This window comes from Choloepus didactylus, chromosome 4 (assembly GCF_015220235.1).
Source record: "Choloepus didactylus isolate mChoDid1 chromosome 4, mChoDid1.pri, whole genome shotgun sequence".
In the NCBI taxonomy this organism is placed as follows: Eukaryota; Metazoa; Chordata; class Mammalia; order Pilosa; family Megalonychidae; genus Choloepus; species Choloepus didactylus.
In genome coordinates this window covers 66,138,441-66,151,269 of record NC_051310.1, presented here as the reverse complement: position 1 = coordinate 66,151,269, position 12,829 = coordinate 66,138,441, and positions in this window count along the sequence as shown.

Sequence of the window (12,829 nt, the reverse complement as noted above, 5' to 3'; positions counted from 1 at the left end):
CCCAGCCCACAGCTGGGCTTCCTTATTGTGCATTATTCCTACATATTTGTGGCAGGTTACTTGGCAGTGCCCTGTATGCTGCCTTGTTCCTTAAAGGCTATAAATTGTAACTCTTAAAAAAAATGTGTGTCATGAATGGTTTATATACAGTGGCCATCATTATGTAAACACTTCCTTGTGCTCCTCCTTTTTCCCCCAAAGATTATTTTCACTTTAACATGTCCAGCTGCTAACATAGACCTCATGAATTTACACTGGATAATATTTCACTATTAAAATATCCCATAATTTGCCTGTTGGATTTTCCAACAAAAATTGATCCATGGCCTATGCTGCAACTGGCTGGGTGTGCTCCGCTTGCCCTTTCACTTTGTTACATTTTGCACTATATAAAGAAAGATCCATTTGTCCTTCTGTTTCCCATTAGGGTTATTTTCTTTGCCTTTCCAAAATACAGTTACTGGTTTAAAATGTGCTTTAGTTTCCCACATCTAGAACAACTAACATATGATGGTGTGGCAGCCCTGGGTTTGGAACACTTCTCCCTTAAGAAAAGACTGGAGCCTCAAGAACACAGCAGCCTTCATGACCATAGCACAGACCTTGAAGGTTATTGAGCCCAATCACCATTGGTTATCAACTTTCACATGACTCAGCTGAGGCATCTTTGTAACCAAACCTTGAGAGACTGTGCTGAACTATGTAATGCACTCCTCTTCCTCTTGTTTGTGTGGATCATTGATTTCCATGTCCTAAATGGCCACCACCCTTTCACCTCACATGTTAGCAGGGTCATGACTCCTGGGTATGAGCAATAAATGGTAACCCCATGAATTGGAGGCCACATGTAGAAATATTTATTTTTCCCCCATTAACAAATAGAAAGCGTTGGCATTCATAGATACTCAGGCTGAATGTATGATAGTTTAGGGAAAGGTAGCCCAATTTAGCAAAACTGTGCTGGCCATAGACAGCTATGGGGGACAGTCAATCAGAGCTGAACTGCAGAATTTGATCTTGCAAACTGGGAGATTGCCCCCCCCCCCACAAATACACTGAATATATTTCTCCTATACCCATATAGATCAGGAATTGGTCTCTAAAATAGCATATTACAAACTCACATAAGAGAATTCAGCATCTGGTGTAGTGAAAGTCTTAAAGGGACAGGTGAAATGGTCCCTTGTAAAAGTACTGCAACCTCAGGGGATTGAAACTACTAAAAAATTAAAAGCTCCCAAAGAGACATCAAGAGATTATTGCACCCCTTAAGAAACTAGAAAGATTGGAAATAATACCAACATATAGCCCATTGAATAGCCCTGTGCAGCCAGAACAGAAACCTTACAGAACCTGATGCATGACAGTTACCACAAATAATTAAAGTAGCACAACCTTTGAATGCAGTGGTTCCAAACACTGCCCCCTTACTACAACAAATTAGCACGTTTTAGATTAAGCTAATGTTTTCTTCAGGATTCCCTTAGATAAAGCAAGTCAGACTTTCATCTTCACCTGGGAAGGATGACAAATTCTTTCAATGTGCTCCCAAAAGGTTATTTACATAGCCTGATCATTTGCCACTGCCTAGTGGCAAAAGACTTGGCCAATTGGGAGAAACCCAAATTTGTGACTTTATTTCATTATATTGGTGATATTGTATTAACTGGAGATTCTCATTCAGAAAAATACAGATGTTAGGAATGTTAACATCCCATCTCAGGAGCAGGGGATAGGCAATCAACCATGCCTAAGCAATGAATGGCCTTTTAGGACTACTGATATTAGAGATATTTCATTCCCCATTTAGATCAAATATTAAAACATATGCTAACTAGAAAATGTTGTAGTTTGGAATTGGATGTTCAATAGCAGCCTACTTTAGAAAAAGCAAGAAAGGCAATAGCCCAGACACAAACACTGAGGGGGTAGACCCTGATTTACCCTGTGAATTGGATGTGGCTAGCACTGACTCTGGCTTTGGGTGGAGTCTGTGGCAAAGGCAACATTCTAATCAAGTACCACTGGGATTCTGGAGACAATTACAGAAAAGGGCAGAATTAAGATATAGACCCTTAGAAAAGCAACAGTGTGCTGCATAAAATGCTCTGCTATAACTGGAAGTCCTGACACAGAAATGTCATGTCACTTGAGGACTGCCCTCCATATAAAAGGGTGGTTTATGAACATGGCCAATATTTGACACTCTGGCAGTGCACAATCAAATAGCTTAACATAGAGAAAAGCTTACTTCTTGCAAGGCACTCTTTCAATACCAGCTCACTTAGTGCTGAGAGGCATTAAATTTTAGGACCAGACTCATATGTAGAAGAGGCAACAGATACACTGCTGAACTTGAAATAGGAATTGAAACACCCACTATAGAGGGCACAGGAACAATCCTCAAATCTATGAGGTATACTGATGGAACTGCTAGCAGGCAGCCTCCCACATGGACAGCCTAGGTGGTAAAACCTAGTACTGAAACCTTACAGTGTGGAAAGGTGCTATGCAAAGCAGTCAAAGGGATGAATTAAGAGCTGTATGGATGTTAATAGTGCATGAACTATGAGATGTCCTGACTATGTTTACTAACAGCTGGCTGTTTACAAAGGCCTCTTGACCTGGATGGCAACCTGGAAACAAGGACAATGGACATCATAGGCTGCCCCTTATGGGCCAAGACATATGAGATGCTTGCCAGTGATGAAAGGTAACTGTCTATCTCATCCCTACCCATAATCTTAACACATTATCCTGGAACACTGAGGCAGACACTCTCACTAGAGTCTGAAACCACCCTACTGAAATTAGAGAAGCAGCTGAGTGTCTTCATCAAGAGTGGACACTGAGGTATCAAACCTTATGGCATTTAGTCCAACAGTTCCAGCTACACATCATGCACCAACAACTTGTAGACTTCACATGGGAGAGCATGTCACACTGTGATGACCATGCCAATTACCCCACCAGATGGTAAAAAATGGCTGATTGCAGGTTCCAGTGACCAGATGGCAAATGGACAGCATTGGCCCCATTCTGCTCTCAGACGTGGCAAGGTATGCATTCACCATGGTAAATACTGCTACTAGAATTCTATTAGCTTTTCTGGTGGGGAGTTCTAATTGGTGAGTAATCATATGCTTCCTAGAAAGAGTAAAGTCCCTCTATGGGATACTTACACAAACAGACAGTGATCAGCAAAACCTTTCACTGGATAATGACCCATACATTGGCTATAGACCATGATGTAATGTGGACTTTCATCTATCCTACAACCACAGAGGGACAGGCTGTACAGAAAGTATAAATGGCTTTGTAAAGGAACGGTTGAAAAATGAAAAGAAATACCTACAGCAATGGACTAAAATGTTATTTAAGGCCCTAAACATGTAAACTCTACACCAAGGATTGCAGCCCCTGCTCAATTTGAAATGCTAATGGTGAGGCCATGGAAGAGCTAAAGTCACAAATTAAAGAGCCAGCCACTTAGCCTATAAGGGGAAATAATTATTTATTGTTTCCTGTGCCTCAGACCATACAAATGGGGGAAGAGGAAGTCCTTTGGCCTTGGTGCTGGCTTACTCACTGCACCAGTTAGAAATATTAAGCCCATGGGGAATAGAATTCACCCAAAACATTGTAAATCAGCCACAATTCATAAAATGACTGTAACAATTTTGATCACCAATCCAGCACTTATATTCTCACAGGAACTTTCTATATCACTACGTGGACCCTTCTTACACCTAGATTAATGAATGAACTCATGCTGGAGGACTATCAAGACATACAGGGGGAGAATATCTGTTATCTAAAGTCTCCCCCCAATTTCACTCTGACTGGTATCTTACTATCTACTAGTAGAAATCTTGCATGTAAATAATTAAACAAACAAGATTAACACCTTATTGTTACACATAGATATCTTTCTTTTTGCCCAGTTCACCCTAGCAAACACCTTTCTACAGTAAGCTTAAGTGTCAAATCATGCCCACTATGAAACCCAATGTTGGTTTTGCATGGGCTTGCCCACTTTGGTGCTGCTGGCCTTCCCAGGGCCATAGCTTCTGCTAACTGGACTACATAGAATGTCCTGTAGACATGGCAGCACTTGACATATCAATGAATCAGGAGTGAACCTTTCTCCTTTAAGACTGAAATCCAATTACTGTCTTATAATGAGATTTGAGCTTCTACATATTTTTTCCTTTGTAATGGAACAAGTAAATAAGCCCCACCCTATGTTAGGGTACACCATACATGATGGAATAGGATGGCTGAAAGCAGAAGCAGTAACCTTAGAACTGTCTGCATGGAACATCCTCATGGGAATGGAAATATGGAGTAGCTAACCTTGGAAGTGTGTAATTTTACCATTAAGCTAAAAAATGATCACCTTTTCTGAGGGCAAAGTGCTATTAGTGGCACTATTTTCCTTGCAATTGAACAAGACACTGTATATAGGGGCAACAATCACTGTAACATTATATGATTCTTTATCAATCATTCCTAGCAATTGGGAAATTGTTAAATCTAGATATCAAGTTAAGCATATCCCATGGTGGTTTTATCCTATAGGTATAAAGCCTATAACAGTTTTAGCTAATCATGCAGTTTATGTACATCATGAATCTAAATTAGCAATCTCACTGTTAAATGATGAGACTACCCAGTTATGGAGATTGTCTTAAAATATTCAATGGCTTTAGATATTTTAATGTTGTACAAGGCAGAACCTGTGCCCTTCTAAACATACAATGTTGTGTTTATATTCCTGATCACTCAAAAAATATTTCACAAGATTTAAATTATATGCAAGAGCACAGATACAATATTGATCAATTATCTACTAACCCCTTTTCTACTTTGTTTAACTCTGTTACTAAGCCTTGGTGACATTTCTTTTTGATATTATCTGCCCTATGTGATGGATTATTACTATTCAATTGTTTTTATATTGTTGCTGTTGTATATGGATGAAATGCCTGTCCTATGGTAAATGTAACCTCTTACATGGGGATGGATTGTGGCAGTGCAGGGCCTGGGCCCCATCCTAAACAGTATAGAGCAGGCCTGCTTTAGCCAAGGACAAAAGTCAAGAAAGTAAACAAACACCCTTGAGGGTTGGTATATTAACCTTATTCATTAATTTGAGTAAAACATGAAGTGTTAGGTCCTTTAATGATTGTACTAGAGACCCAACATCCTCATAATGTATGGAATGTCCTTGTCCTAAAATCATATATGTGCTGCCCCTAGTGCCCCCTGTCCCTTTTCTGGAATGCTATACCTGCAGAGCAACTATCATGACAGAATCTCTTCTGTTCATAAGTCCTAATAAATCTATGCCTACTTCTGTGCCTGTGTGTATTCTGGTCTCACTGGAGAACCAACCCATGCTTTGCATAAACTCAGTCTGGGCCCAAAGTGGTAGCCTTGGTAATGTGCACTGCCTTCTCAGTTTATACCTACAGCTGTTGTTCTCACTAGTTTGGAGAAAAAATGTATTTAAAACCACAGGAGCTTCACTCCAAAAATTAGATTGTTGGCATCAGCAATGACTGTGCCAAGGAAAAAAAAATTGTAGCATCCCTTGGAGCCTCAGAAGCTTCAGTTTTGAAGAAAACAATAGTTGAGTTGAAGACAGAATCTCCCCCTCTTAGGAATTTACTGAAGGAGAGAGTAGAAGGGAAACCTCAAAAACTTTCTGATCCTTACAAATTTTTGGTATGACAATTCTTATCTGATTTGTATTAGCTTAAGTGTAATATTCTTAGGGAAAGGACCATAACTTCCCCCACCCAACTGGCAGCAGAGTACTACTGGAGATAGGGCTATAAATGCCTAGCCTCCAACTCCCATATCCATGACTCTCAACCTCAGCCTCTCCCTGACCTTGGTGTCCTATAGGGATTTCAAACTTAAAAACTCATTTTTTCCCACCTCCTCCACCTTCCAAGACAAGGACTTTCCATATTGTTCATTCACTGAGTTAGTGAAAAAGTCATTCTTGTGGTTTCCCAGGAAATATTCTTAGCATCATCTTTGACTCTACTTTTCTGTTCATACTCCTTATCAAATTAATCACATAATCCTGTTGAATCCTGCTTCAAGATATACTCAAAAGCAGACCCCTTCTCACCACCTCTGATGTCTTTGCTGTGGTAGGCACTGTTATCATCTTATCTAGTTTGTTGCAAGAGCTGCCTGTCTGTTCTTCCAGATTTCCTCCCATGTGGAAAAATCCTGTTGAAATATGTCAAACAAGTTCACTCCTATGATAAAACCTTCTTTATTAGTCAGGTTGCATTATCTATGGTGTATTAACAAAAATACCCTGAAATCTCACTGTTCAACATATAAGGCTTAGGACTTATGGAAGATGGCACTTAGGAGAGACAGGGCAAAAAAACACCTTCATGAAAAATGCTAGATAATAGCCAGAATGTCACCCAGAACATGAGTTCCAGTGATGCACCAGCTGGACAAGGTCTGCTAAATCCACAGGGACCATGCACTTGGTGAAACCAGGAGTCTGTTCTGAAACAAGTGAGTAAGCTTGCTTAATATCTGGCAGCCACACTGCAGTGTGGGAAACCATGGGTTGGCATTTGGAGTCAGACTAGTTCTTTTTTAAAAGCACAAAAGCAGCTGCAGATACAGCAGTGAGAACTGCACAGGAGAGTGTGGCAGGAATGACATCTCCACAGCCTGTGAGTATGTCTCAATATCTGGTGTGGATGATAGCCTTTCACACACCCACTGATAATTGTCTCAGAGCTAGGAAGGCAGAGGTTAGCCATAAGGGGAAAAAACACCCCCTTTACAGCCATCTTCCCAGCAGGCTGGGCACCAGTGTCACAGCCCAGAGTTGTGTCAAAAAAAAAACAGTGTGATGGGAAGTGTTTCCAGCAATGTGTGCACACACCACAGTATCTGGCATGGTCAATAGCCTTTTGCACAACTGCAGCTAATTGTCCTGGAGCTAGGAAGGCACAGTGGTGTGAAAAGGGGGAAATTAACATGCCCCATTCAGCCATCCTTCCAGCAGGCTGGGAATGCCCCTACACAGCCCAGCCGCCCAGAACTTCCCTTGAGGGTTGGCACATACTTGTGATGTAGCACAGCCTTCCCTCAGCAGAGGCCCTAGAAGGGCATGGCTTGAAAGAGGGACCCACTCGGAAATCCCAGGGACCATATGCCAATACCAAGAACTTGTGGGTCAGCAGCAGAGACAATCTGTGGCAAGACCAAACTGAATGTTTAGACCCTTGGAACAGCCTTAAATCTCCAGGAACACTTGGGAGGTTTGATTGTTAAATCCTCCCTCACTTCCTAACCACTCAGACACACCTCCACATTCAGGGTGGACAGCACCAACTACACATGCAAAACTGGTGTAATTGGACCCCACAAGAATCAGACTCCCACACACCATAAAGACAAAGTTTGGAAGAACTGGGCTTGAGGAGAATAGGTGGCTTGTAGACACCACCTGCTGGTTAGTTATAGAAAGCATACTCCACCAAGCTGTGGATCTGACAAATTAGAGAGAAGTCTTTGAATTAGCATACATATCCTAATAGAACCCTATCAAGTTAAACAAATGCCAAGAGGCCAAAAACAACAGGAAATTTTAAAGCATATAAAAAACCAGATGATATGGACAACCCAAACTCAAACACCCAAATCAAAAGATCAGAGGAGATGCAGTACTTGGAGCAATCAATCAAAGAACTAAAGAGAAACAATGAGATCATGGCCTAGGATATAAAGGACATGAAGAAGAGCATGGCACAGGATACAAAAGACATGAAGAAGAGCCTAGAAGAGCATAAAGAAGAAATTGCAAGAGTAAATAAAAAATAGATGATCTTATGGAAATAAAAGAAACTGTCAACCAAATTAAAAAGATTCTGGATACTCAAAGTACAAAACTAGAGAAAGATAAACAATGAATAAGTGACCTGGAGTATGACAGAAAGGAAAATGAGAGAACAAAAGAAAGAATGGGGAAAAAATTGAAATGGACCTCAAGGATATGACATATAATATAAAACATCCATATATAAGACTCATTGGTGTCCAGACGTAGAAGAGAAGGATAAAGGTCTGGAAAGAATATTCAAAGAAATTGTTGGGGAAAATTTCCCAAGCCTTCTATACAACAAAGCATAAATTTCCAGCAAACTCCAAATAGAATAAATCCAAGTACACCCACTCTGAGACATATTCTGATCAGGCTGTCAAATACTGAAGAGAAGGATCAAGTTCTGAAAGCAACAAGGGAAAAGGAATTCACCACATACAAAGGAAAAAAACATAAAACTGAGTAGTGACTACTCAGCAGCCACCATGGAGGCAAGAAGGATATTGCACAACATATTTAAAATTTGGAGAGAGAAAAATTGCCAACCAAGAATTCTTTATCTAGCAAAGCTTTCCTTCAAATTTGAGGGAGAGCTTAAATTTCTCACAAACAAATGCTGAGAGATTTTGCTAATAAAAGACATGCCTACTTGAGATACTAAACAGAGCCCTAATGACAGAGAAACAAAGAAAGGAGAGTGAGATATGGACAAAGGTTCCATAATATTAGACGAAGATGAATTTTTAAGCCATATAGTGACCACTGAACGTAAGTTTGGCTTTATTATCATAGTCATCATAAGACAACCCTATATTAAATAATTTTTAATTCCTTATTTCATAGAGGAAAAAACAGACATTGCAGAATGGTGATATTATGAAGGAAAAAACATACCTGGCACCACATTCTATTCCATGCTACCATTTCTTTCACTCTATTTCAAATGGATAACTCAGGTTTATGGTATGGCATTCTTTCTGAAACACTAGAAGTCAGAAGATGAAATACTTGCCTCAATTTTCTGACTTGCTTATTGTAAATGTGGTCATCTCACATAACTTGTAAGATGACTTTTAGTCTCCTGATTGACAAAACAGGAATTAGACTAAGAATAATTAAAAACTATTAAATTTAAGTCTGAAAATATAGACTTCTTTTGAAAATCCAAAGGGATATTCTGATACTTTTTGAGAGCATTGAAAAATGTGTTTTCTCAATTATGTTTTATTGGTTGGTGTAGATTAGATGCCATTGTCTGGAGATAGGCATGGAATATATAGAGCAAAGGCATACAGGGAGTAGGGGTGGTGAAAATGTCTATTTATATATGGAGAGACATCTGTTATTGTAGTCATTGAACCACTAAATTTAAGTGGCAATTATTAACTTTTATTTCATACACTGAAACAAAAGAACATTAATTGTGGACCCAAGATTGCTATTTATTGCATAGTTAATGGAAAATACTGAACCATTTTAGCTTCTGAGTTCAGGTAGAGGGTTTGGCAAAAAAAAAAAAAATCTATTTACTCTGTGATCCCTAGGCTTTTATAGTTTACAGTGAGAATCCCTATAAACAAAACAAAATTATCTCAATGCATTTAGTTCCTTGGTTCAGATAAAAATAATTTTAATAGCAAGTGTTATGTGTAGGCATGTTTGTAAATATACAAAGGAGAAAGAAGGGGAAGTATTGATCTGTATTCAGATTTATTCTGCAACCTATGTATGGTGAGAATAGTGCAACAATATCCTCATCTGTAAAATTTATAATATGGCTGCTATTTTGTGATATCAAATAAGATGACTAAAAATATATGAAAATTACATACTATACTGAAACTTTTAAAAAGTAATATAGAAGCATATAGGGAAAAATATATCTATTGCAAACTAACTACAGTTAGTAGTATTTTAATGTTCTTTCATCAACAGTAACAAATGTACTATACCAACACTATGAGCCAACAATGGAGGAGGTAGTTAGGGGTATGGGAAGATATGAGTTTCCTTTTTTGGTCTGTATTTCTTTTCTAGAGTAATGAAAATGTTCTGAAAATTGAAAAAAAATTAATTTTGGTGATGGAAGCACAACTGTATGATGGTACCGGGGGCAATTGACTGTACACTTTGGATCGTTGGATAATTGTGTGGTATGTGAACAATCTCAATAAAAAAATTATAAAATAAAAAGATTAAAAAAACATATAAGGCTTAGTGTGCCATTCACATGCAGCCTTCTGTGGTTCAGAGACACTCCCCAAAACTCATTCAATCATGTACTAAAGATCCAGGCCAAATTTCTCCTGTGGAGAACTTAAGCAATCTGGAACTTGTGGCTTCCATGTAGCAATATCAGTGGAAGAGAGAGAATGGAGAACTCACTTGTGCTCTTCCATGCTTTGCGACAGAAGCAATACACTTGACATTTAGGTCAAGGTACATGTTATAGCCTTGTGGGTGCCCAATTTATCCAGCACCATATGTTGAAATGGATAGACTTCCTTCAATGAATTTCTTTTGCACCTTTTCCAAAATTCAGTTACACTTATTTGTATGTATTTATTACAGGATTCTCTAGTCAATTCCATTGATCTCTGTATCTATCCCTTTGCCAATACTATGTTCTCCTGATCACTGTAGATATGTACTAAGATTTAATATGGGGTACATTGATTCCTTCAATGCTATTGTTTTCTGTAAAGAGTTCTGTGCTGTTCTAGGGCCTGTTAATTTCATCATAAATTTTAGAATACTCTTGCATATGTCAACAAAAAGCCAGTCTATATTTTGATAGGAGTTGCAGAAGACATCAGAATTAACTTGGAGAATTAACACCCTTGTATATTGAGCCTTAAAACTCATAAAGACATTATGCATCTCCATTTGTTGAAATCTTTTATTTCTTTCATCAGCATTTTGTCCTTTTAATCATTCAGATGTTACAATTTTATTTCATTTATACCTACATAAAAAATTTATGAGATTACAAATGGTATTTTTTAAGTTTTTAATTTTAAACAGAAATTTATTAAAGAAGTTGTAGGTTTGCAGAAAAATCATGCAGATAATATAAAGCTCCTATATACCTTACTCCCATTATTGAAAATTTTCATTGGTAAAAATGGCACCATTGTTACAATTCATGAAACATTATTAAAATTGTACTCCTAAATATAGAACAAAATTTACATTAGGGTTCATTGTTCCTATTCTACAATGCTCTGTTGTTTTTTTTTTTTTCAATTTATTATAGTAACATATATACAACACAAAATGTATCCTTTTAACAATATTCAAAGACATAATTCTGTAGTGTTAATCTCATTCACACTGCTGTGCTACCATCACCACCACCCCTCACCATATTTTGCATCACCCCAAACAGAAATTCTCTAACAAATAAGAATTAACTCCCCAATCCCTACACTCACTTCAGCCCCTGGTATGCTATAGCCTAGTTTCTAACCCTCTGAATTTGCTTAATCTAATTATAGGATGGGATGTTGGCAGGTTATGTACTGGTACATTGATACCCCAATGAATTGAGCTCCTAGTAGTTTTGAAGGGAGTGGCAGAGGGCCAGTAGTGAAAACTCAAGTAAACAGGGCCCATATCAGGGATTTGTAAATGACAGCAAGTGAGAGCAGTGGGAGATATCATCTGATAACAAGAAATTCAAACAAAAGTGTGTTTGTTTAGGAAAGAGGAAGGAAAAGTTATGTGAAATCAGTAATGAGCAAGGTGGACCCACACCCCTTCTCTAGACCACTGGTAGGAATGTGTGTGTGAAAACAACAGCCAATACTTGCTTTAGAGCAAGCTTTCCCATTCTCAGCACTGTCGGCCTGTAGGCTAGAAAATTCTTGGTAGTATGGGCTGTTAACAGCTTCACTGACATCTCTCTATACACTGTATATGGTTGCCATCTCCTCCTACCAACACAACTTGATTGATGGTCCTTCCCAAAGGGGTCAATCCATGCAACAGGAGAAACAATTCAGCATCTGATGACTATTATGAAACTCCAATCAATAAATATTGACCCATAAGTGGATGGCTGTGCTCACTGGAATTTTTTACAGTCACATTGCTACCAATTTTCTTAAACCTAGCTCTCTGGATAGTTTGTGTCTGATAATATAGAATGCACTCTTCAATTATACAGCTAATAATACTATCTAACATTTACTCAGATTTCACCATGTGCCATGCCATTTCATTTAATATTCATAATCAGCACACTTGAGTCAGAATAATCCACTGCTTAAATCAAATATTTCTCACACAATATCATGCTTTGGCCTGCATTCTAAACTTCATATCTGGATCCATGTAACCCCACCATGATCTTAAGCCCATCTCTGCAACCCATTATAGAGAAAGGCAGGAACACACACAAGGCACTTGTTTAACATCCCACCAGCCACCTATGAAGTCAGTTTTCTTCTTGATCCATAATATCCCATTTATTTTTTTTTATTTTTTATTTATTTTTTTTTCTGTATTTTTTTAATTAAATTCAGTTTTATTGAAATACATTCACACACCATACAATCATCCATGATATACAATCCACTGTCCACAGTATGATAACATAGTCATGTGTTCGTCACCACAATCTATCTCTGAACATTTTCCTTACATCAGAAAGAACCAGAACAAGAATAAAAAATAAAAGTGAAAAAAAACACCCAAATCATCCCCCCATCCCACCCCATTTGTCCTTTAGTTTTTATCCCCATTCCTCCACTCATCCATACACTAGATAAAGGGGGTGTGATCCACAAGGTCTTCACAATCACACTGTCACCCCTTGTAATCTACATTATTGTATAATTGTCTTCAGGAGTCCAGACTGCTGGGTTGGAGTTTGGTAGTTTCAGGTATTTACTTCTAGCTATTCCAATACATTAAAGCCTAAGAGATGTTATCTATATAGTGCATAAGAATGTC